This window comes from Sapajus apella, unplaced genomic scaffold (genome assembly GCF_009761245.1).
Source record: "Sapajus apella isolate SASKATOON/1434 unplaced genomic scaffold, GSC_monkey_1.0 scaffold8, whole genome shotgun sequence".
NCBI lineage: Eukaryota > Metazoa > Chordata > Mammalia > Primates > Cebidae > Sapajus > Sapajus apella.
In genome coordinates, this window is record NW_022436948.1 from 5,162,197 (window position 1) to 5,182,906 (window position 20,710).

General features: G+C 46.5%; 1 pseudogene across 1 annotated transcript; it reads right to left on the reverse strand.

The window, feature by feature from the left end:
• Positions 1-4,074: 4,074 nt before the first annotated feature.
• On the reverse strand, positions 4,075-4,751 carry LOC116550664 (annotated as a pseudogene). The gene has a single exon (XR_004268522.1). The product of XR_004268522.1 is annotated as a nucleoside diphosphate kinase A pseudogene (transcript).
• Positions 4,752-20,710: the final 15,959 nt, after the last annotated feature.

Here is a 20,710-nt window from a genome sequence, read left to right on the forward strand (position 1 = left end):
TCCATTTGTTGAGATGCTAAGATGGGGCAGGGGAGAAACGGAGCTGGGAGAGTAACATTTTCTGTTATGTTTGGGCGGCCTTAGTTTGGATTCCCCCCACAAGCAGATCCTCTGAAAAGAGCAGAGCTGCACATCATTTGTGTGGGAAAGCGATCTCAGGGACTAGGAAGAAGTGAGACTGGGGAGGGAAGCCCAGCCCAGAGTATGTTCTGGAGCTGATCCCTGCTGTGAACATCTGGGCTCCGTCTTGCTGGGAAGTGGGAGGGGACAGGATCACCACCAACTTCCACCCCCAACCAAGGGCTGCTCGGGCGTGTCAAGTCTTTTGCTCTTCCAGGTGTACGATGGCTCCCCCCTGACGAGTGAGTGGGTGGGCTCCTGCAGGTGTCACAGCTGCAGCAGCCAAGTCGTCCTGAGAAAGAAGCAAGAGGTGTGTGCAGCCCCAGGCTGGAGGTGGAATCAGCCCCTCCTGTCTGCAGCTGGTTACCACAGCAACAGCTGGAGCAAAAGGGTGGACTGAGAGGATGTGAAGTGGTATGTAAAAATGTCCCGCACAGCATCCAAAAGAGATGTCCTGGAAATAGTTGGCTATCTGAGCCTGGAGTTCAGAGGTAGAGCTGAGCTATTGGTATAGGCATCATCAGCATAGAGATGATACAGCTGTGGGACCTCAACTAGAGGAATATCAAAGATGAGCGTCTAAGGGTGACCTCTGAGCTGCCCCTTCTGAGAGGGGTGAGGAGGAAGATCCAGTAAAGGAGTCAATCTGAATGGAGCAGAAGGAAAACCAGGGAAGTGGGTGTGATGAAATCCTCAGAAGGCAAACCAGATGAGGATGTAAAAATCATCAATGGGTCGCAGATGGGCTTGATGAGAGTGGCTTCGGTGCTGTAGTGGGGAACATCTTGATTGCAGGTGTGGACAGAAGATGGAGATTGCTTTTAAGATCCAGGCTCTCACAGGGAGCAGGCCAACGAGGCAGGAAGGAGGAGGTGCTTTTTTTTTTTCCAAATGGTATTTTCAATATCTCACCAAAAAATATTTGAGTAACCATCTCCGTGTGGATTGCATCTTGTTACTAACAGCACAGAGAATTACAAATTATGTTACTTCCAAATTAACCAGAAGCAAGGCTGGTTCAACATACGCAAGTCTATAAACGTAATTCACCACATAAACAGAACCAAAGACAAAAATCACATGATTATCTCAATTGATGCAGAGAAGGCCTTTGACAAAATCCAAATTAACCAGAAAAGAGAAGAGGAGGAAGATGAAGATTAGACATCGTTTATCCAGAATATTTTGTATGAGTTCTTGAATAAGACTTGGAAACTAAGCCAAAAAAGAGAGAGAACAGAGGCTGGACATCTGCTGCGAGGCTGAGGGGGAAAGTGATTCCATCTCAGTACTCACGATCACATTTCCATTCCGTGTTGTTAGCGTAATTTATGTATTTTACAGTTGAGGAAAGTGAGTCTAGAAAAGTTTTATTACTAACTCATGTTCACCCAGATGAGGGCTGGAGAGGTGATCTGAACCCAGCTCCATGGGACCTGGGAGTCTAATTGCTTTCTGGGACCACAGCGTCATGCAAAGGGCAAGGGCTAAGGTACACCATGGTGAGTGGCAGGCATGGACGGAAGGGGAGTAGCTCATTCTCTAGGAGGAGTTTCTCTCTGTAGGAACTCAGGTTCTGGAAGGTTCCCGTTCAATTTTCCAGAATCATGGATAACCATTTTAGTTTTCTGCCACTGAAATTCCTGTGATGGGGCTGGCTCTTATGAGTGGCTTGCGCCACCGTGACACCGTGCAATGGAGAGTGAAGAGCTGGCGCTGGACACAAACTCCTCTCAAAGCCGTTTCTCCGTGTTCCCTGTCCTCCCATCCCCCTTCTGTTCGTTCTGTGGAGGACCTAAGCTCAGGCTCTGAGGATAATTTGTGAAAACAAAAGAAATGGGCAACAGTTTGTGTAAGTTTCCCATTTATTTTTCCTTTTTCCATCACAAATGCTCCCGGGGTAGTGTTGAATGATGATATCTCATCTAACCATTTGCAAGTAGCAGCAATAGATAAAATAGAGATGGAGAAAACACCCAACAGAGTTGTATTCTATTATCGACGTGGCTGCCTGGAAAAATTGGTGCATATCTTGGTTAAAGTCTTGAAAACTGAGGAAAAATTAAGTTCAGCATACTCTGGGAAAACAGTCTGTCTCCATTTTGAATAACTACTACTTACTGACCATGACCTTGAGATGACCAGCAGATGTCAGTATAACGTAGGTCTAGCAGGAGCCTGTGTCCAAACAATGAGGTCAGCGCTGGTGAGAACTTACTCTCGGACATCAAAGACCGCCAAAATAAAGGAATGGCCTAGACCTGCAAAACCATGATGCGTTGCATTCTTCCTTAGGCTATGGTGTGAATAAATACTTGAGGAAAATGGCTTCTTAGTTCAAAGAAAATGCAAGAAACGTTCAAGGAAATGAAGAAAAAAGAAAGCAAGTATTTACTTGGGTTAGCCTTCTTTAAAGACCATAAGGTATAGATAGGCTAATGCATAGAAATCTGATACAATATGATATTCTAGAACATTCTAGAGCTACGTTGATGGGTATAAATAGCTCCCACAGCATATTGTGGATATTTTTTAAATTTGGCATGTATAATGTGATTCTACTTATAGAATGTTATACATTCTATACATTTTAATTTAAAAAATAGAATTTGATTTGTAAAAAAATATTTTTTAAAAAAACAAATTGCATGGTCTGTCCCACTCAAAGTTACACCTCTGGGCAATTTTTACACTTTCTTTGTGGTTGTAAGAGTTTCATCGTGGTCATTCTCGGTCGCCATCTCTTTCTGAAGTTAGAAAGGTGGTAGACCAGTTGTTACCTTTACATCTTGTCCCATGCTTTTTGTTTTTTAGTAGAGACAGGGTTTCACCATGTTGACCAGATTGGTCTTGAACTCCTGACCTCAGGTGATCCACCTGCCTTGGCCTCTCAAAGTGCTGAGATTACGGGCTTGAGCCATTGCACCTGGCCCCACACTTCTTTATCTTAGATTTTTCTAGCCCAGCCCAAAGGGAACACATGCTTGAGAAAGGCTTATAAAAAGATAAATAAGACCTAATCATTGTCTTCATAAGAATTTACTCTCCTTGGGGAACAAAATACACACATAAGCAGTTCTGGTGAATATGGTTAGTGCCATTCCTACGTGGGATACACTACTCCTTCCTCCTCCTTGCCCAACCAACTCCAGTTTTGCAATTGGCTCTTAGCTTAAGCATCAGCTCATCCAGGAAGCCTCCTGGATCTCCACATTGCCTGAGGACTGCCTTTACCCTTGCATGTGCTTTTCTGCCCCAGGGCCGCCTTCTCCTTCCGCGGGATTGCATGCTAGAACAGGGTCTCCCTGAATGTCAACAAATTTGTGTGTCCAGAGCAGCCCTTTATCAGTGGTGGGTGGGAGGTGACGGCTAAACACCCAGCTTCTACCTTCTTGCCAGGACAGCCTGGGGACATGTACCATATATGCAGCCTCCCAGACGTCCCCAGTGGGGTTGGGCCCAGGTGCCCACTGTGCACTCTACATAGGTTCCTTTCTTTCTCTATCTCATTCCCCCCGCTCCTCCGTGAGTATTTCTTGGCTCTTGTCCCAAATTAACTGCTGTGCTCAACTGCTTGTCTCCAGGTTTGCCTCATGGAATCAATCCTGGAACAGCACTTACCAGGCTGCATTATACTTGCTTGCTTTCTGTGTCTGTTCCTTTAGCCTACGAGCTCCATGAGGACAGGGGCCACATCTGTGTCTAGCTCTGTCTCTGGATAGACTCTGAATGGATCTTTATTAACTCATCAAGTCTCATCTGGATTCTGGGTATAATTAGCTGCATAAAAGGAGGGGAGCTTGCATGTCCCAGGCTTTCGCCTTTGGCCTAACAGATTGAAGAAGAGTTTTGCTCAATATCCACTTCTAAGAAGAGGTGGCCAACACATTCTAGGTTTATTTTATTTTATTTTTTGTTTTTTTTTTGGTTTTTTTTTTTTTAACTCCATTAAAATCCTCTGTTGGGAGGAAGCATTTTAATCCGAGGTAGGGGATGGTAACACTGTACAGGGAGCACTCACAGCTCCAAGAGTTTCCCTTCAAATTATGAAGAAGCTCCTGTAAATAACTAGATTTCCTACGACCTGGTCCTCTGCCAGTGGGAAGGAGGGGAAATGAATGTGAAAAGCATTGTGGTCTGCCGTCTGGTCATTCATAGATCCAGTTCTGAGCACAGCTCTTGAAATCTACCGGTTCCTCAGGGTGAAACCATAAGCCGATCTTCTCTGCACTCTCCACGGAATCGCTGCTGTGTATAATGTTCCTGCCGACTTGTATGCAGAAGTCTCCACGGATGGTCCCAGGCTTGGAGTCCACAGGATTGGTCTCTCCGAGCATGACTCAGCCTGTCTTCACCATGTTCAGCCCCTCCCAGACCATGGCAACTACCGGCCCTGAGTGCATGTATTTCACCAGGCCAGCAAAGAATGGACGGTCCTTCAGGTTGATGTAGTGTTCCTTGAGAAGGTCTTCAGAAGCTTGCATGAATTTCAGACCAACAAGGCGGAATCCCTTCTGCTCAAAATGCTTGATAATCTCTCCCACAGGACCCCGCTGGACCCCATCTGGTTTGATCGCAATGAAGCTACGCTCACAGTTGGCCATGGTCCCCTCCAGCTGCTTGGGTTTGACTCTAGGTTTATTTTAATCTGTGACTTCTCAGAACAATTTTCCTTTTTCATTATTCATTCCAGCCAACATCCTCTCTCTTCTGGTATTGGGTATCCCTTCCCCACATATCATCCTGAGAAAGCCAGGTGCATTCACACCACTGTGTCTGTGCAATTGCTGTTCATTTTCCTGGGATATCTCTCTTTTCCATGCCCCTTCCTTCCCTGGGTCTTCTGATTTCAGTTTCTTCTTCTAGGCTTGGAGTGTGCCCCTTTCCCTGGAAGAGACTTTGTTGCCAATGCTGCAAAAAAGGCAGCCAACTCCTGGGGACAAAACCATGAATGAAGAAAGTCTCTTCCAGGGAAAGGGGCACAGTCCAAGCCTGGAAGGAGGAGAAGAAATCTCCTCTGTGTTTATGATTGGGGAAGAGGAGCATAGTGTCTAAGAAGGCAGATCCTGGAGCCCAGCTGTCTGAGTCCTAATCTCAGCTCTATCTCCCATCACCTGTTTGACTGGGGTAGATTACCGAACTTTCCTAGGCCTAGGGGTGTGTTTCTACAGAAAGCCTTCTTTAATGTAAGGACTTTGTCAGTTTCTCTTTGTAATTAAGAATCAGAAATTCTGGGGGTATGGGACAGGAAAGAGTGGCAATAAGAGATTAAAATCCATTAAGTGGAATGTCTTGATCAACAAGTGAAATGAGCTTCTGCAAACACACACACACACACACACACACACACGAGTGCGCGCACACACACACGTGCACACACATTCTCTGTTGAAATATGCAAATACTTTCACTTGGGTGTTTATTCCACATACTCCTTGCTCCCGCTGGTGGTCTAGTAATTTCATAGTAGGCACAGAGGGGTCTTTTTTCTGTAGAAGGCTGGCTCCCTCACAGCCTGGTTCTGTCATACCTGCTTTTCCTTCTTCTTGGAGCTGTCCCCTGAGGCATTCTCCTCCAGGTCCCATTCCCTGGGTCTGGTACCTTCTCTGGAAATGCTTCATTAATACTAAGGTCTGCAAAAGCTGGCTGACCTCACTGTGTCCCCCACACCCTGTGCCTGTCTGTGCTGTTGACTTTGACAGTAGCACTTTGCTGTAGTTGTTGATTTCCTCCTCCCTCTTTCTCCTTCCAGACGATTTCACTTTTCCTTCTGGTGATGATGGCTCAGGGTTTACAATGCAGCCAGCCTCCCATATCCACACATTCCACAGTCACAGATTCAACCAACCTCGGATCATAAGTAGTTAAAACATTACTACAGGATAATACACACTTTACAATTCAATGTAATGACCATTTACATATCATTTACGTTGTATTAGTTATCATAAGTAATCTAGAGATGGTGTAAAGTATTCAGGAGGATGTGTGAGGTTATATGCAAACCATACCACGTTACATAAGGAATTTGAGCATCTTTGGGTTTCAGTATCTGCAGAGGGTCTTGGGTCCAGTTCCCCATGGATATTGAGGGATGACTGTAGACACTCTAAACTTACAGTCTGCCTTCAAATAGATTATGTAATTTGTGTATAATGTATGTGTATAATGTAATAACCATATGGCAGTGTAATTCCATCCCTCCACTGTCTTTTCTGCTATTTATGGCATGCGTTTTACTTCTACAAAATGTTAAAACCCCACAATTGTTATTTTTGCTTTTAACAGCCCATTAACTTTTAAAGACATCATAAAAAAAGAAATTCTTTTATACCTACCCTCATTTTGAACTCATTTTTGCCATTTCTGGAATTCTTTATTCCTCTATACCTTTCTGAGTTTCCACACAGTATCATTTTATTCTGTGTGTAAAACCTCCTTTAATATCTCTGGCTGTTCAGGTGTGCTGATGAAATATTCTGCAGACATTTTTTGGGGAAAGAGGGGCTCTGAAAATGTCCTTTTTGCATGTCTATTTTTGAAAGGTTTTTTTGCTGAATATAAAATTTTAAGTTGTCAGTTTGTTTTATTCTTTGTGTTATTTAAAGATGTTTCATTGCATTGACCTATGACCTCCTTTTAGGTTTGATTAGGATAAAAGGAACATTCTTATCACTGTTCTCCACTGTGTAATGTCTCTTTTTTTCTGGATGCTTTTAGGATGACCTTCATCACTAGTTCTCAGAAATGTGATTATGATATATCTCAGTGTTTTATTTTTTTTGTGATATTCTGCCTGAGGGTTTGTGTGTGCTAATGTTTGTGTCCTCCCCAAAATTCTTACGTTGAAAACCTAATTACCAATATGACAGTATTAGGTGGTACCTCTGGGTAGCGGTTAACTCATGAGGGAAGAGCCTCCATGAATGGGATTAGTATCCTTATAATCCCAGACACTGAAGCCTTGATCTTGGACTTCTCTAACTCCAGAATTGTGTGAAATAAATTTCTGTTGCTTTTAAGCCACTCAGTTTGTGATCTTTTCTTACAGCAGCCCAAATGAACTGAGACAATGGGTTTCAATCTTTCATCAAACTTGAAAATATTTTTGCCATTATTTTAAAAAATATTTTTAAAAATTATTTTTATTTGGCCAGGCATGGTGGCTCACGCCTGTAATCCAAGCACTTTGGAGGCCAAGGCGGGTGGATCACCTGAGGTTGGGAGTTCAAGACCAGCCTGACGAACATGGTGAAACCCCGTCTTTAAAAAAAAAAAAAAAGAAAAGAAAAGAAAAAAAGATTAAAAAAAATATTTTTATTTACTCTTCTTCTGAGACTCCAATTTCTTGTCTACCGGACCACTCTATTTTGTCTCACAGTTGTTGAGGCCCTATTCATTTTTCTCCAGGCTTTTTTCTTCTCTGTTTTTAAGTTTGGATAGTTTCTGTTTCCCAGTCTTCAAGTTCAAGGAGCTTTTCTTATAGCGCAAACATTGCTGTTAGACCCAACCGGTGAACATTTTATTTCAGATGCTGTGTTTTTCTATTCCAGAATTTCCACTCTTCATTATGGATCCTGTTTCTTGATTGAGAGCCCTACATTCCCTCATCATGCTCATGTTTTGCTGTCTATGATCATACTTCTAATAGCTACTTCAAGGTTCTGGTTTGATACTTTTATACTTCTTATTGTGAATGGGTCTTTTTCTAATGACATTTTTCTCCCGGTATCAGGTCAATTGTCCTGTCTGCATGTCTAGTAAGTTTTTATTTTATGCTGGACATTGTGAATGGTAGCTTGTAAAGTGTGTGGATTATATTGTCTTCTTTGAAGAGTACTGAAGTTGTCTGTGTTTGAGTGTGTGTGTGTGTGTGTGTGTGTGTGTGTGTGTGTGTCTGTGTGTGTTTGGTTTTTGGTTTTGTTTTGAGACAGGGCCTCATTCTGTCACACAGGCTGGAGTGCAGTGGTGTGATCACAGCTCACTGCAGCCTTGAACTCCTTGGCTTGAGTGATCCTCCCACCTCAGCCTCCCAAGTGGTTGGCACTATAGGCACATGCCACCACCTCTGGTGAATTTTTATATTTTTTTTGTAGAGAAGGAGTCTTGCCATGTTGCCCAGACTGGTGTTGAACTCCTAAACTCAAGAAATCCAGCTGTGTCAGCATCCCAAAGTGCTGGGATTACAGGCATGAGCTACCACACTTGGCCTGAGTTTTGTTCTGGCAAGTAGCTAATTTCCTTGTATGTAGTTCAGCATGATTCTGTCAGTCTTATTTTTAAGCATGTTAGGGTGAGTATAGAGTAGCTTTTGCTTCACAGCTAGAGAACCACAGTTTCTGAGACATGGCATTTCTGAGGCCTCAACTGAGTTCTTAGGGTATTTTTGAGATCTATGAATTCTTGTAAGTTGGTACTCCTGTGTCACTTGACTCTTTGCAAGCTCTGGAATCTCTGTGTAGCTCTTTTCAGCCTCATCTCTCTGTGCCAAGGATAGCTGGTGGTTTATTGCTAAAAGCTTTGCCTGGCTTTATGAAATCTCATCCTCTATATCCCCAACTTACTATTTAGCCAGAGACTCAAGGAGACCCCTGTGTAAGTTTTTTCAACTCCTCTGTGAAGCTCCTCCAACCACGCCGTACTCTGTGCCATTCCTTCCCACAGTCTTAGCAACCAAATTCTGATCTTCGTCTTCTCCACTCAGCTCGGCACGATTACTATGCACTCCTATGCGCTGGTTTACAGTGGATGAAGAGTCTTTTACAGGTAAAGAAAGTGGCACACTCCAACCCTGGAAGGAGGAGCAGAAGATGGAGGATCCAGGGAAGAGGAGTGGGGGACGGGGACATCCCAGGCAAAATAAAAATAGGCATGGACTTGCCTTCCCTATACTATGATCCAGAAAGTGCTCTAAGTCAGATAACTGGGCAAATCAAATCATAGGGCTTATCTCATTTTGCTCTCTAAGAGGTCATAGTACTGCCACATCTGATGTCCTACATCTTCAAGCAGTTGTTTCACATATTTTTCCCATTTTCCATTGTTTATGGGGGAAGGGCTGCTCTGTCACCAGTTACTCTGATTGGCTTCTCTGGATGTTGAGAGGAACACAGGGGAGATGGGAGGTGAGAGTTCAGTCTGTGCACCCCCAGCTCTCCACAGTAGGCACCGGCTCACAGTAGATGCCTGTAGCAGTTTCAAGAATGGGTCCCCCAAGATGTCTACATTCTAGTTCCCAGAACCTATGGGGATGTTATCCTCTATGGCAAAAGGGACTTTGCATATTTGATAAATTAAGGATCTTGAGATGGAGGAGATGATTCTGGATTATTTGAGTGGGCTCAGTGTCATCACAATGTCCTTAGAAATGGCAGACAACAGTGACACCAGCCGAAACAGGAGCTGAAGGATGGAACCAGAGGTTGGAAGGGTGCACTTGGAAGATGCAGGAAGGGGCCATGAGCCTCATAGGTCCCAGAAAAAATGAGGAATATATTCCTCTGTAAAGCATCCAGAAAGAGCCTGGCTCTGCCAACACCTGGATTTTAGGCTTCTGACTTTCCGGACTGTAAAAGGACATATTTTGTTGTTCAAAGGAACTAAGTCTGTAGCAGTTTGTTACAGCAGCCACAAGAAACTAATTTATGGTGCCTTGTAAATCCTAAGGAGATTGAAGTTGCTCAATATTAATTAATGCCCTAGTGATAATTAGCTAACAATTCTTTCAAATGTTTATGATTTTTGGCTAGTTATATATGGAATGAAATGAGAACACTTTAAGCAAAGAAGCAGTTGATCTCATAGAAATAAAAAGTAGGACAGAGGATGCTAGAGGCTGGGAAGGGTAGGGAGAAGGGAGGAGTAGGGAGAGATTTGCGGAAGGCCACAAAATTACAGCTAGATGAGACAAATACTTTCTAGTGCTCTATAGCACTGTAGGATGACTCTAGTTAACAGTAATACATAGTTTCAAATAGTTAAAAGGAAGATATTGAATGTTCCCAACCCAAATGAATGATACATGTTTAAGATGATGGTTATGCTAATTACCCTGATCTGATCACCGTACATTATACGTATTGAAATGTCAGGCCTGGCACAGTGGCTCATGCTTGTAATCCAAGCACTTTGGGAAGCTGAGGCAGGTGGATCACTTGAGGTCAGGAGTTCGTGACCAACCTGGCCAACATGGTGAAACCCCGTCTCTACTAAAAACACAAAAATTAGTTGGGCATGGTGGCAGGCACCTGTAATCTCAGCTACTAGGGAGGCTAAGGCAGGAGGATCGCTTGAACCCAGGAGGCGGTGGTTGACATCACTATGTGCCCCCATGAACGTGTACAATTATTATTCAACAATTAAAAAAAAAAGGTAAAAAAAAAAAAAGCTGAATCTCATAACCAAAAAAAAAAAAAAAAGAGAGGAAGGGATCTGGAATGTTAATATTAATTGGAAGCAGGATCTGGAAGGAGCCGTTTCATTCTCTTAACACAAGGTGAAGGGGGGAGGTTTTTATGAGCTCATTACATTGCCAGGAGAGTCAGGCCTTTCCTCATGTCTGCTAAGGTAATTCTTCTCCAACATCTGTCTTTCAAACGTTAGCTCCATTCCCTGGGGTCAGAAAGTCAGAGATCTTTAATGCAAAAGTTCTAAAGTAATTAACTCTGAGAGTAGTAATAGAAACCACTGTCCAATGCATTATATTTTATAGATTCCTCCTGCCAACATTGCTGTAGCCCAGCTTGGCCCGCTTGCCCAGCTGGCTACTGAATGCACAGGTAAGTCCTCTCAGTAATCCTTCTGGGGAATAAGCTACTTGCCTACTTTAGTCCCCAGTTTTCCCTCCTTGGAAATAAATCTCAGCTCTGTGAATATGAAAATAACCATTTTATTCCTATCACTGAGCCTCTGCCCCCTCCAAAACTCCTTGTTTGGAATCTGTGCTTTTATAAGGAGCCAAAATACTCAACCCAGTAAGTGAATACAAGAAAAGATGCCTTAGGGCTCTTTTCAGCCTCACCTCTCTGTGCCGAGGATAGCTGGTGGCTTATTGCTAGGAACCACTCCCTGACGATTCCCTGTGAAGGCTGGTCCTCTGCTCCGAGGCTGCCGCCCTGCGCGACCGCTCACAGGTGGCTAGTGGCCGGTGAGAACTGTTCTGCTCACAACTGGCAGCTGCCGCATCCTGATGCTTCCTTTCAGCCTCAGCCTCTGGGCTAGAAATTGGTTGCCTTTGACCACAGTTACTCTGTTCCCCAGCCTCGCTGTGATTATAAATAGCTCTCTCCATTCCAGGACAAGTGATTCAGGACTCACACGGGTTGCCATTTGATCGTAATTATATAATCACATCTGTGGGCTCTGCATGGGTTTTCAAATGAAGTGGTAAGTATTGGCTTACTGACTCTAGGGGCTGGTACCTTGGCGGAGGCAATTGTGTTTCTCCTCATCCTCAAGAAATTGGCATTGCGAACCAAATGTTCGGTGGTTATGGAATATTCTATATAAGATTCAAACTACTGCTTGGAAAAGCTAGGGAAGACCTTCTGGCATGCTGAAAGTTGATCTTTTCTGGCGTAACTGAAAATAGGATAGAAAGAAGGAAGAGTGTGGAGTTTTTCTCAGTGAAGTCACACAGACAAAATTAGTGCTAGAAGAGGCACTAACTTTAGAAAACGTGTCATGCGCTTGGATTGTGGATGGCAGTTTTAGTGCTCCTGTGTGCTCAACTTTTAAATGTCTCTCCAAAGATTTTATTAAGGGCATTCTTGTGGGGGCACGTAGCAATTTGGTGCTGGATCTGGCAACCAGATGCCGGGCAGGTTCTAGGGCCTATTTCTGACTAGAGCGAAAAGCAAACAGAACTGTTTCTAAGAGAACATCTTTGCTGGATGTATGCTAACTTCTTGTTAACATTTAAAATCAATTCCTTGCTTTAATTTAGTGTTAAATATCAGGTGTCCTGCTCCCTTCAAGGGGCAGAAAAACAAGTGGAAAAGAGCTTATTTGAACACCCGATGGGGGCTTATCCCCGGATTTAGTGTAGAAATACGATTGAGAATACATGTGCTCTTTAAAAGATTTATATTCTAATTGGAAACAAAGCAGGAGGCTGGGTGTCAATGGCTGGCTGGACTGCATCTTGCCTTTATTCATTTGGACAGCTGCCTCCACTCTGCTTTAGGAGAACGGTCCCTGCTGCAAGCTCTCAGCTTTTCCATGTAGCCTGTGACCTCCCAGGGAAACATTGACCCCTGGCCTGTCCATCCATTTGTGCATTTATTCAGCAAAAATTGAGCGTCTGAGGCTGTGCTCTAGACACTGAACCAAATGCCCTGCCCTTATAGAGCTGGCCTTCTTGCAGTTCTGTTTTTGTAAATGTATGGAGCCAGCAGAGAGTTGTTCTCAAGCAGGTTCAGTGACACTTCCTCAGGGTCAGAATCCTTCCTGCCTCATCTGATCTGGGTTTTGCGTCCCTATGTCCTTCTGATGCAGAGAACACTGTCATTGTCACTGCCGTGAGGAACCCCACGCACCTGTCCACCCGCCCTACACAGAGGCTGGCTCAGCTGCACTCCTCACTGCCTGCATCACAGGATGCACAAGCTTGCAAACCCCTACTCCTATTTTTGTTTATTCATTTGTCATTTCCTTTTGTGCTCATCTCCCCTCTCATTCTCCCCATTTCCACTGGCCGTCAGGTGGATGTGTTTAATGCATAGCTCTTAATTGTAAGGTAATTTTAAAAGAAGGTGTCTCCAGTTTTGTGTACTCTTGCTTAAATTGTTACATGAAGGATAAAAAGCTTGGATTCTGGACTCAGCCAGCTTGGGTTCCAGTCTGAGTTCTGCCATAGTCTGGGGGGCCTTGGCCTTACTACCCAACCTCTCTGCATCTTTGTTTCATCATCTGTAAGATGGAGCTGAGACTAGTAACCTACTTCACTGAATTGTTGCATGGATTAAATGAGTTAATACAGTGACGTGTTTAGAAGAGGGGCTGGAAGGTGGTCTTCCCTCTGTAAGGGCTGGTAACTACTACTGCCCGCCCATCTTTACATGCAGATTATCTTCACCTTCCCCACCACAATTTAGAGAAAGAGACACTGGTGAGTCTAGGCGACTAACATTTGTCCCGGAAACCAGTCCCCAATTCTCTCTCTGTCCAGCTGTCACACTTCAGGGTAGGGCAGCGGTGCTTAGAAGGAGAAAGTGGTCAGCTGGACATGGTGGCTCACACCTGTAATCCCAGCACTTTGGGAGGCCAAGGCGGATGGATCCTGAGGTCAAGAGATCAAGACCATCCTGGCCAACATGGTGAAACCCCGACTCTACTAAAAATACAAAAAATTAGCTGGGCATGGTGGTATGCGCCTGTAATCCCAGCTACTAGGGAGGCTGAGGCAGGAGAATCACTTGAATCAGGGAGGCAGAGGTTTCGGTGAGCGGAGTTCGCACCACTGCACTCCAGCCTGAGACAGGGCAAGATTCCACTTCAAAAATAAATAAATAAATAAATAAATAAATAAAGAAGAGGAAGGAGAGAGTGTCACGTTGCAGCAGCTAGAGCTCACCGAGGAGAGAGGGGGCAAAGGTTGGGTAAAACAGGAGAGTTTCACATAAAGAACGACTAGTAGCAATAAAAGAATAACAACAAGACGTAAGGAAATGCAACAGGGTACCCTGGGGCAGGGGGCCCCAACCCCCGGGCCGTGGACCAGCACCAGTCGGTGTGTTAGGAACTGGGCCGCACCGCAGGAGGAGAGCGGCAGGTGAACAAGTGAAGCTTCATCTGTATTTACATCACTCGCATTACCGCCCGGACTCTGCTTCCTGTCAGATCAGCGGCATTAGAGTCCCGCAGGCGTGAGAACCCTACTGTGAGCTGCGCACGCGAGGGATCCAGGCTGCGCGCTCCTTACGAGACTCTGATGCCTGATGATCCGTCACTGTCTCCATCATCCCCAGATGGGACCACCTACTTGCAGGAAAACAAGCTCAGGGCTCCCACTGATTCTACGTTATTGTGAGTTGTATAAGGATTTCATTATATATTATAATGTAATAATAATAAAGTGCACAATAAATGTCAGATGCTTGAACCATCCTGAACCATCCCACTCACCCTAGGTCCGTGGAAACATTGCCTTCCACAAAACCAGCCCTTGATGCCAAAAAGGTGAGGGACCGCTGCCCTAGGGCTCAGGGAGATGCCCAAGGCAGCAGGGGCTCGGAGCGGCTCCTGACCTTCTGGAGCGTGTGCGCTCAGCCAGGGCAGGCGGGGGGTGCTCGGCTTGGCCAGGCCGGGGCTGGTCTGGAGCCCCCGGACACCCTCCTGCGCACAGGCCCTTCGGGGTTGGGGGCTGCGGCCCTGCAGAGCACCGGGGCTGCACAGGGGCTTGGTTTCCAGTCGCGAGAGCTGAGGCCAGGTTGTCACCAGGGGAGGGACGGGGTCCCGTGGTCCTCACTCCCACGCCCGCGCCGGGGCCGGCTGGAAGCCGCGGGGCCTTGCTCCCCTGCGTGTCCCTCCAGCGCCCTCTGCTGGGAAAGCGTCGCCTCGCACTTACTTTGAAGGAGAGAAGCGCTCGAGGGCAGTTCCGCCGCGGATCGCTGAGCGCGCGGATCCAGGGGCAGGCTGAGGGGCGGCGCGTGGAGACCGACACGCGCGGCCGCTGCACACTCCGTCCCGTGTTGTTCCGTGTGCTGGGGGTGGGGGAGTGATAAAGGTGGTCGGGTGACTCGAGCTCCTGATGCTTCTATCCTGGTGGGAGAAATTAGATAAATAAATCAAATATTCGAGGAAACATCAGGAAACGATCAGGACCCCGTGCTGCGTATAACGGAATGGGGGTGGGGTGGGGGGAGAGAGCCTGGGCTGACCGTGGAGGTGTCCTCTGAGGGGTAACCTTTTTTTTTTTTTTCTTTTTTTAAGACGGGGTTTCACCGTGTTTGTTGGTCACGCTGGTCTTGAACTCCCGACCTCAGGTGATCCGCCCGTCTTGGCCTCCAAAGAGCTTGCATTACAGACGTAAGCCACCACGCCTGGCCGTGAGGGGTAACCTTGAACCTGAAGCTAAGCATCAGGAAGGGACTGGCTGTGTGAAGACCCGGAGGAGGGGCTTTGCAGGAGCTTGGCCTGAAATTCTAAAATGCATCCCTACAATTCCAAATATTTTTAATCTGTCGACTATTCCTGCCTTATAGATAAGAAAATTATGCGTATGAATTAGTAACTGAATCCATTGTAAATACATCCAATATATTTATATTCTGTTATTATGAAATACATTTCTTCTTAAACCGCATGAACTGTGTTGGTCTATTTCCTTAGGGATTCTGAGATTTTCGGAGTGGAAATTCATTTGTGCCTCAAGTGCCAGGCCTGCTCATCTATCAAAGTTCCAGAGCAAGAAGCGGAGCACACCCTTTCATCCACATCCGTTCTCCCCCGTGCTCCTCTGGGATGGACACTTACCTGTCATTTAGTTTCTTTTTTCTTTTTTTTTTGAGATAGGGTCTCACCCTGTCGCCCAGGCTGGAGTGCAGTGGTGTGATCACAGCTCACTGCAGACTTGACTTCCTGGGCTCAGGCAATTCTCCCACCTGAGCGTCCTGAGTATCTGGGACTATAGGCATGCACCACCATGCCCAGCTAATTTTTGTATTTTTCAGTAGAGACGGGGTTTCACCATGCTGCCCAGGCTGGTCTGGAAATCCTGGGCTCAAGTGATCCTCCTGCCTCGGCCTCCCAAAGTGCTGGGATTACAGGAGTGAGCCACTGCGCCTGGCCATTCATTGAGTTTATCACCTTCATTTTCTGCCTTCCTGTGGGGACCTCAGTCCTAGAGGCCACCCGTGTTCTTTTGCTCCACTGCCAAAAGGCTCCATTAAGGTACTTTTGTCCCAAGAAAAGCCCTGTGGTTTAAAGCTCTCTCTCCTCTTCCCTGTCAAATCTCTAGTCAGTTACCACTTCCCAGACTGGTTCCTGGTATTCTCACACCCCATCTTCAGCCTCTCTGCTTGACTCCAACTGAAACTCGCTTCCACCAGGAGGCCAAGCTCCCCACAGCCTTCTCACAAAGCACTTCTCAGGAGGCGCTTTGTTCTGCATTCTTGGATCACAGGGCACTGAGGCAATATCCCAGCATGTCTGTTTTCACTAGAATCCATTCTCTCCTGCCTCAGTTTGTAGGAGGTGCGTGCTTTTCTGCTTTGTATCCTTCGTTGTCTCTCCTGCTTGTCTTCCACATTTGATCTTTCCATGTTTCCTCACCATGGAAATCCTTGGCACTGGGTGCTGGTTTCCCTCTACACTCCTAAGCCTCACACCCAATGGCCCTCAATGCCCCATTTCCTTCCCTCCCTTCCTTCCTTCCTTCCTTCCTTCCTTCCTTCCTTCCTTCCTTCCTTTTTCTTTCTCTTTCTCTTTCTCTCTTTGTTTCTTCTTTCTCTTTCTTTCTTCCTCCTTCCTTCCTTCCCTCCTTCCTTTCTTCCTTCCTTCCTTTCCTTCTTCCTTCCTTCCTTCCCTTCCTCCCTCCCTCCTTTCCTTCCTTCCTTCCTTCTTTCCTTCCTTCCTTCCTTCCTTCCTTCCTTCCTTCCTTCCTTCCTTCCCTCCTCTCTCTCTCTCTCTTTCTTTCTTTTTCTTTCTTTCTTTCTTTTCTTCTCTCTCTCTCCTTTCTTTTTCAGAGTCTCACTCTGTCACTCAGGCTGGAGTACAGTGACACAATCTCAGCTCACTGCAACCTTTACCTCCCGTGCCTCCACCTCCTGAGTAGCTGAGACTACAGCCACACCACCATGCCCAGCTATTTTTCTTTTTTTTTTCTTTTTTCTTTTTTTTTTTTTTTTTAGTAGAGATGAGGTTTCACCATGTTTGTTAGGCTGGTCTTGAAAGCCAGACCTCAGGTGATCCGCCTACCTCGGTCTCTCAAAGTGCTGGGATTACAGGCGGGAGCCACCGTGGCTGCAAATGCCCCATTTTCTAACCTTTTCCTTGTCAAATGATTTTCTTCTCATTCCCCTTTGATTTTTCACTCTTAGAGCTTGTTCTTTTCCAGAATGGTTCCCTGTGTTTTATATCCAGTCGCGGCAATCATTTCTCTCCGACTTTCACTTTTCCACTCACTCTGTCTCCCGCTGCCTGGCCTTGGGCTTCCACTTTTCCTACCATGAAATGGCTGCTAACCCCAGTGCATCCTTTTTGACACTTACCATTCCTAGGGCCTTTCCCATCATGCACTGCACTCTCCACCTAAAATGTGCTTGTCCCAGGTCCTCGGTGCCCACGCCTGCTCAGTGCCCCTGCTACACCTCTGTTGCTCCCATGCCACGCGTCTGTCACTTCATCCTCCTGCCCCTGGACACTGAACCTCAGAGCTCCTCGGGTGCTGTCCAGGGACTTTGCAATTTGCACACACTCGTGAACTATCTAAGGCACATCTGACATTTCAATTATAACCCGTTCTGATAACCTCTCAAACTCTGTTTATAAGCCTAGACCTTTCTCTTGAGGGTCAAATAAGCCACCCTTACCCATGAGACGACTGCATTTGGTTATCCCATGGATTTCTCCAGCTCAAATGTGTTCAGAATGAAAATCAGTTGTCTGCTCCCTAAACACGTCTTGCCTCCGAGAATTTCTGTCTCAGGGACTAGGGAGACATCGACCGAGTTTCCCAGGCCAGAAAGCTGGGTGTTTTTCTTGACTGCTGTTTCTTCCCCACATTGCACATCCAAACTTTCAGTTTGTTGTGCTGTTTCTAGAAGTGTCTCTCACGTGCGTCCAGGCCTCTCCGTTCCCACAGCAACCCTCTCCTACTGTGATGGGCCTGGGTGACTGCAGCAGCTCTGGGCTGGCACTCCACACGGGAACCTCCCATCGCACCCTCTGCACTGCAGCCAGGGCAGCCTTCCAAAATGCATATGTGATGCTGCCTCCCTTTGCTCAAAACCCTCCCGAGACTCCGCATGCTCTCGTTCCGTCTTCATAGGGTATCCTGGGGCCTTTGTCTCTGGTGTCACTCTTGCCTCTGGAGCTCAGCCCCGTTGTGGTGGCCTGCCTGAATGCAGTTCCTGGGTGCGGTGCTCCGCCCTGGTCTCATTCTCCGTGTCTTCCTCCCCTTGTCTCTTACTGCAAAGCTCAGCCTGCCTTCTTAGATTCTTTCCCTTTCTGGCAGCCCAGCTCTCCGTCTGCCCTTATCCTTTGTTGATCAAGTGACTCTGATCATCCATTTGTCTGGACAGGCTTCACCTTCCTAGGAAATAACCCCTAACCCCACACATAACCGGCTCCCTACCTACTTCCTTGTAACAGGTGAATGCTGCCTGGCCAATGCCTTGTGACTTGTCGGACTGTCCTCTAATCTGTTAGCTCCTGGAGGGCACAGCCCTGTTTTGTTCACTGCTCTAATCCAGGTGATTAGAACAGCACAGGTGTTCAGTAAGTATTTATTCAGTGAATAAAGAAATGGGGGTTTGTAAGAGTTAAATGAGATATTGCACATGCCCCATAGCTGGCTCATCATTCAAAACAGATGAGATTATTACTATTAACAGCAAGGATGGTCAGCCCGCAGCATGAGGTCAGCACCTCCTGGGCTACTGCATCCAAAGGGTACAGGAAGGTTGCTGGCTGGCAGGACAGTTCCAAAGTGCCTGTGAGTCCCACTGCTCTTGAAAAAGATAGGTGGGGCCATCGATAGCTCAATTGCCCTAAAGAAATAGTTCAAGTTGTAGCTGAATGAGGTTTCCTGTCCCTCATGGGGAATGTCACGTTGCCTTATATCAAAGCATGCACCAGGCCCTGCTCAGGGAGACACAGTACCTCCCAGGCACACATGCTGGAAGGGGCTTCCATCTTCAGAGAAGATGCATGCTGGGCTCAGGGAATGATCTACGGTTTCGCCTTGAGTTGATGCTGTGGCCTGTGGGAGGCAGGGGAGCTGTGGACATACAGCTCCAGAGAACGAGGAGGAGGAAGGCTGAAATTCACTTTGGGGAACTATAAAACACATCTAAGCATTTTTAGGATGCTGTTTAAAGACGCCCCACCATTCTGTCTGGCTGAGATATAGACAGCACTCTGTTCGGTGTCAGAGCTCTTACACGTTCTCCCTCTCACTTTCCTCATTTGTAACGTGGGGAAAGTTGAGACTGAGACCGGAAGGAGGCCCCAAAGATGAAAAGGTTGTTTAGGTTGTCACTTGGAAGCCGTCACTTGTACCTTGGTTTTAGGAAGTGCTTTCCTCCCTTCCTCCTTGCTCGCCCTCCCTTCTTCCTCGTAGGTCCTCTGCATTCTTCCATTCGCTTTCGTGTTCATTTTGCTTCCTTCTTTTGCTCTAATATAAACAAATTTTAAGTTATTTTGAAAGTTATTTTTAAGTTATTTGTTATTAGATGCATAATTAAAAAATTAAATTTAGATACATATATTAAATACATAATTGCTCTCACAAATTCAAGCCAATTCACATTTAAGCCCAATGGGACCTTTCTCCTATCACATTCTAAACCGTTTTTTCTCTGATCTCCGGCTTCCCCCAGGGGCCTTCAGTTCCCCACTGCCACAGCCCCTTGTCTCTCTCTCCTCCCCCCCCCCATCCACCTACGCACCTGTCTTGACAACCCCTGTCGTTAACTGAGTCACATTCACAGGCCTCTCTCTACGCCATCTCGTCCACGTCCTTCCGAACACAGTCGCATCGTGGTGCGTGGCACAAAGGCAGGCTCTTGCCGCCGGTTCGTGTTGACAGCGTTGCTGTCCGCCATGACAGTCACAGCTGCGGTCACCTCGCCCGTCCCGCCATCCCACCTGTGCGCACAGGTGCCGCCCTTTCTGCAACAGCAATGCTGTTGCTCTGACAAAGAGTGTGCACACGGAGCGCAGTGGAGCTGACGCCCTCTTCCCCCCTCACATGTTGGTGTCTGTTTATGCTTCCACCAAGAGCATGCGAAAATGACAATTTCCTCACAGCATCACCAACACAAATGTTCCCCATCTTTACATTTTATGTCAATCTTGTGGGCAGAAATGCTGTCTTTGTGGCTGCTTTCATCATGTATTCCTTCGCTTTTTAAGACATGCAAATATTTTGCCTCCAGTCTGCAAATTGTCAACTCGGTTAAGTCGGAATTCTATGTCCCCAGATCCATCCTCGGATGATAGGAATGAGGCAAAGGGGTGCTGGCCTGTGATGGGAGGTTGCAGGAAGCAGCAGTCCCTGCTCTCTGAAGGCCGTGTCTCTGAGACGGGAGGGCACACAGGGTGAGGTCACTATGGGGCCTCCCTCTGCTCCCCTCATCGTCCCCGGCATCCCCAACTCTGGCCTGGCCGAGCAACACAGCCCTGCCCTGAGATGTTCTGTGACAGCCTGGGGGTGCTGGGGGTGCATGGCTGCTCAGACAGGTTGGTAGGGGCTCCCCGACCCTCCACCTCTCTCTTCTCCCTCTGCCTTCCACCCAGCTTCCCTGCAGCCAAGAGGGGTCTAAATCTTGATCGCAACATAAACTCCTGATTGCAAACACACATGAACAACTCTGCCTGAACCCATCTTTCAATTCTGTTCTTCCCTCCCTCCCTCCCTCTCTCCCTC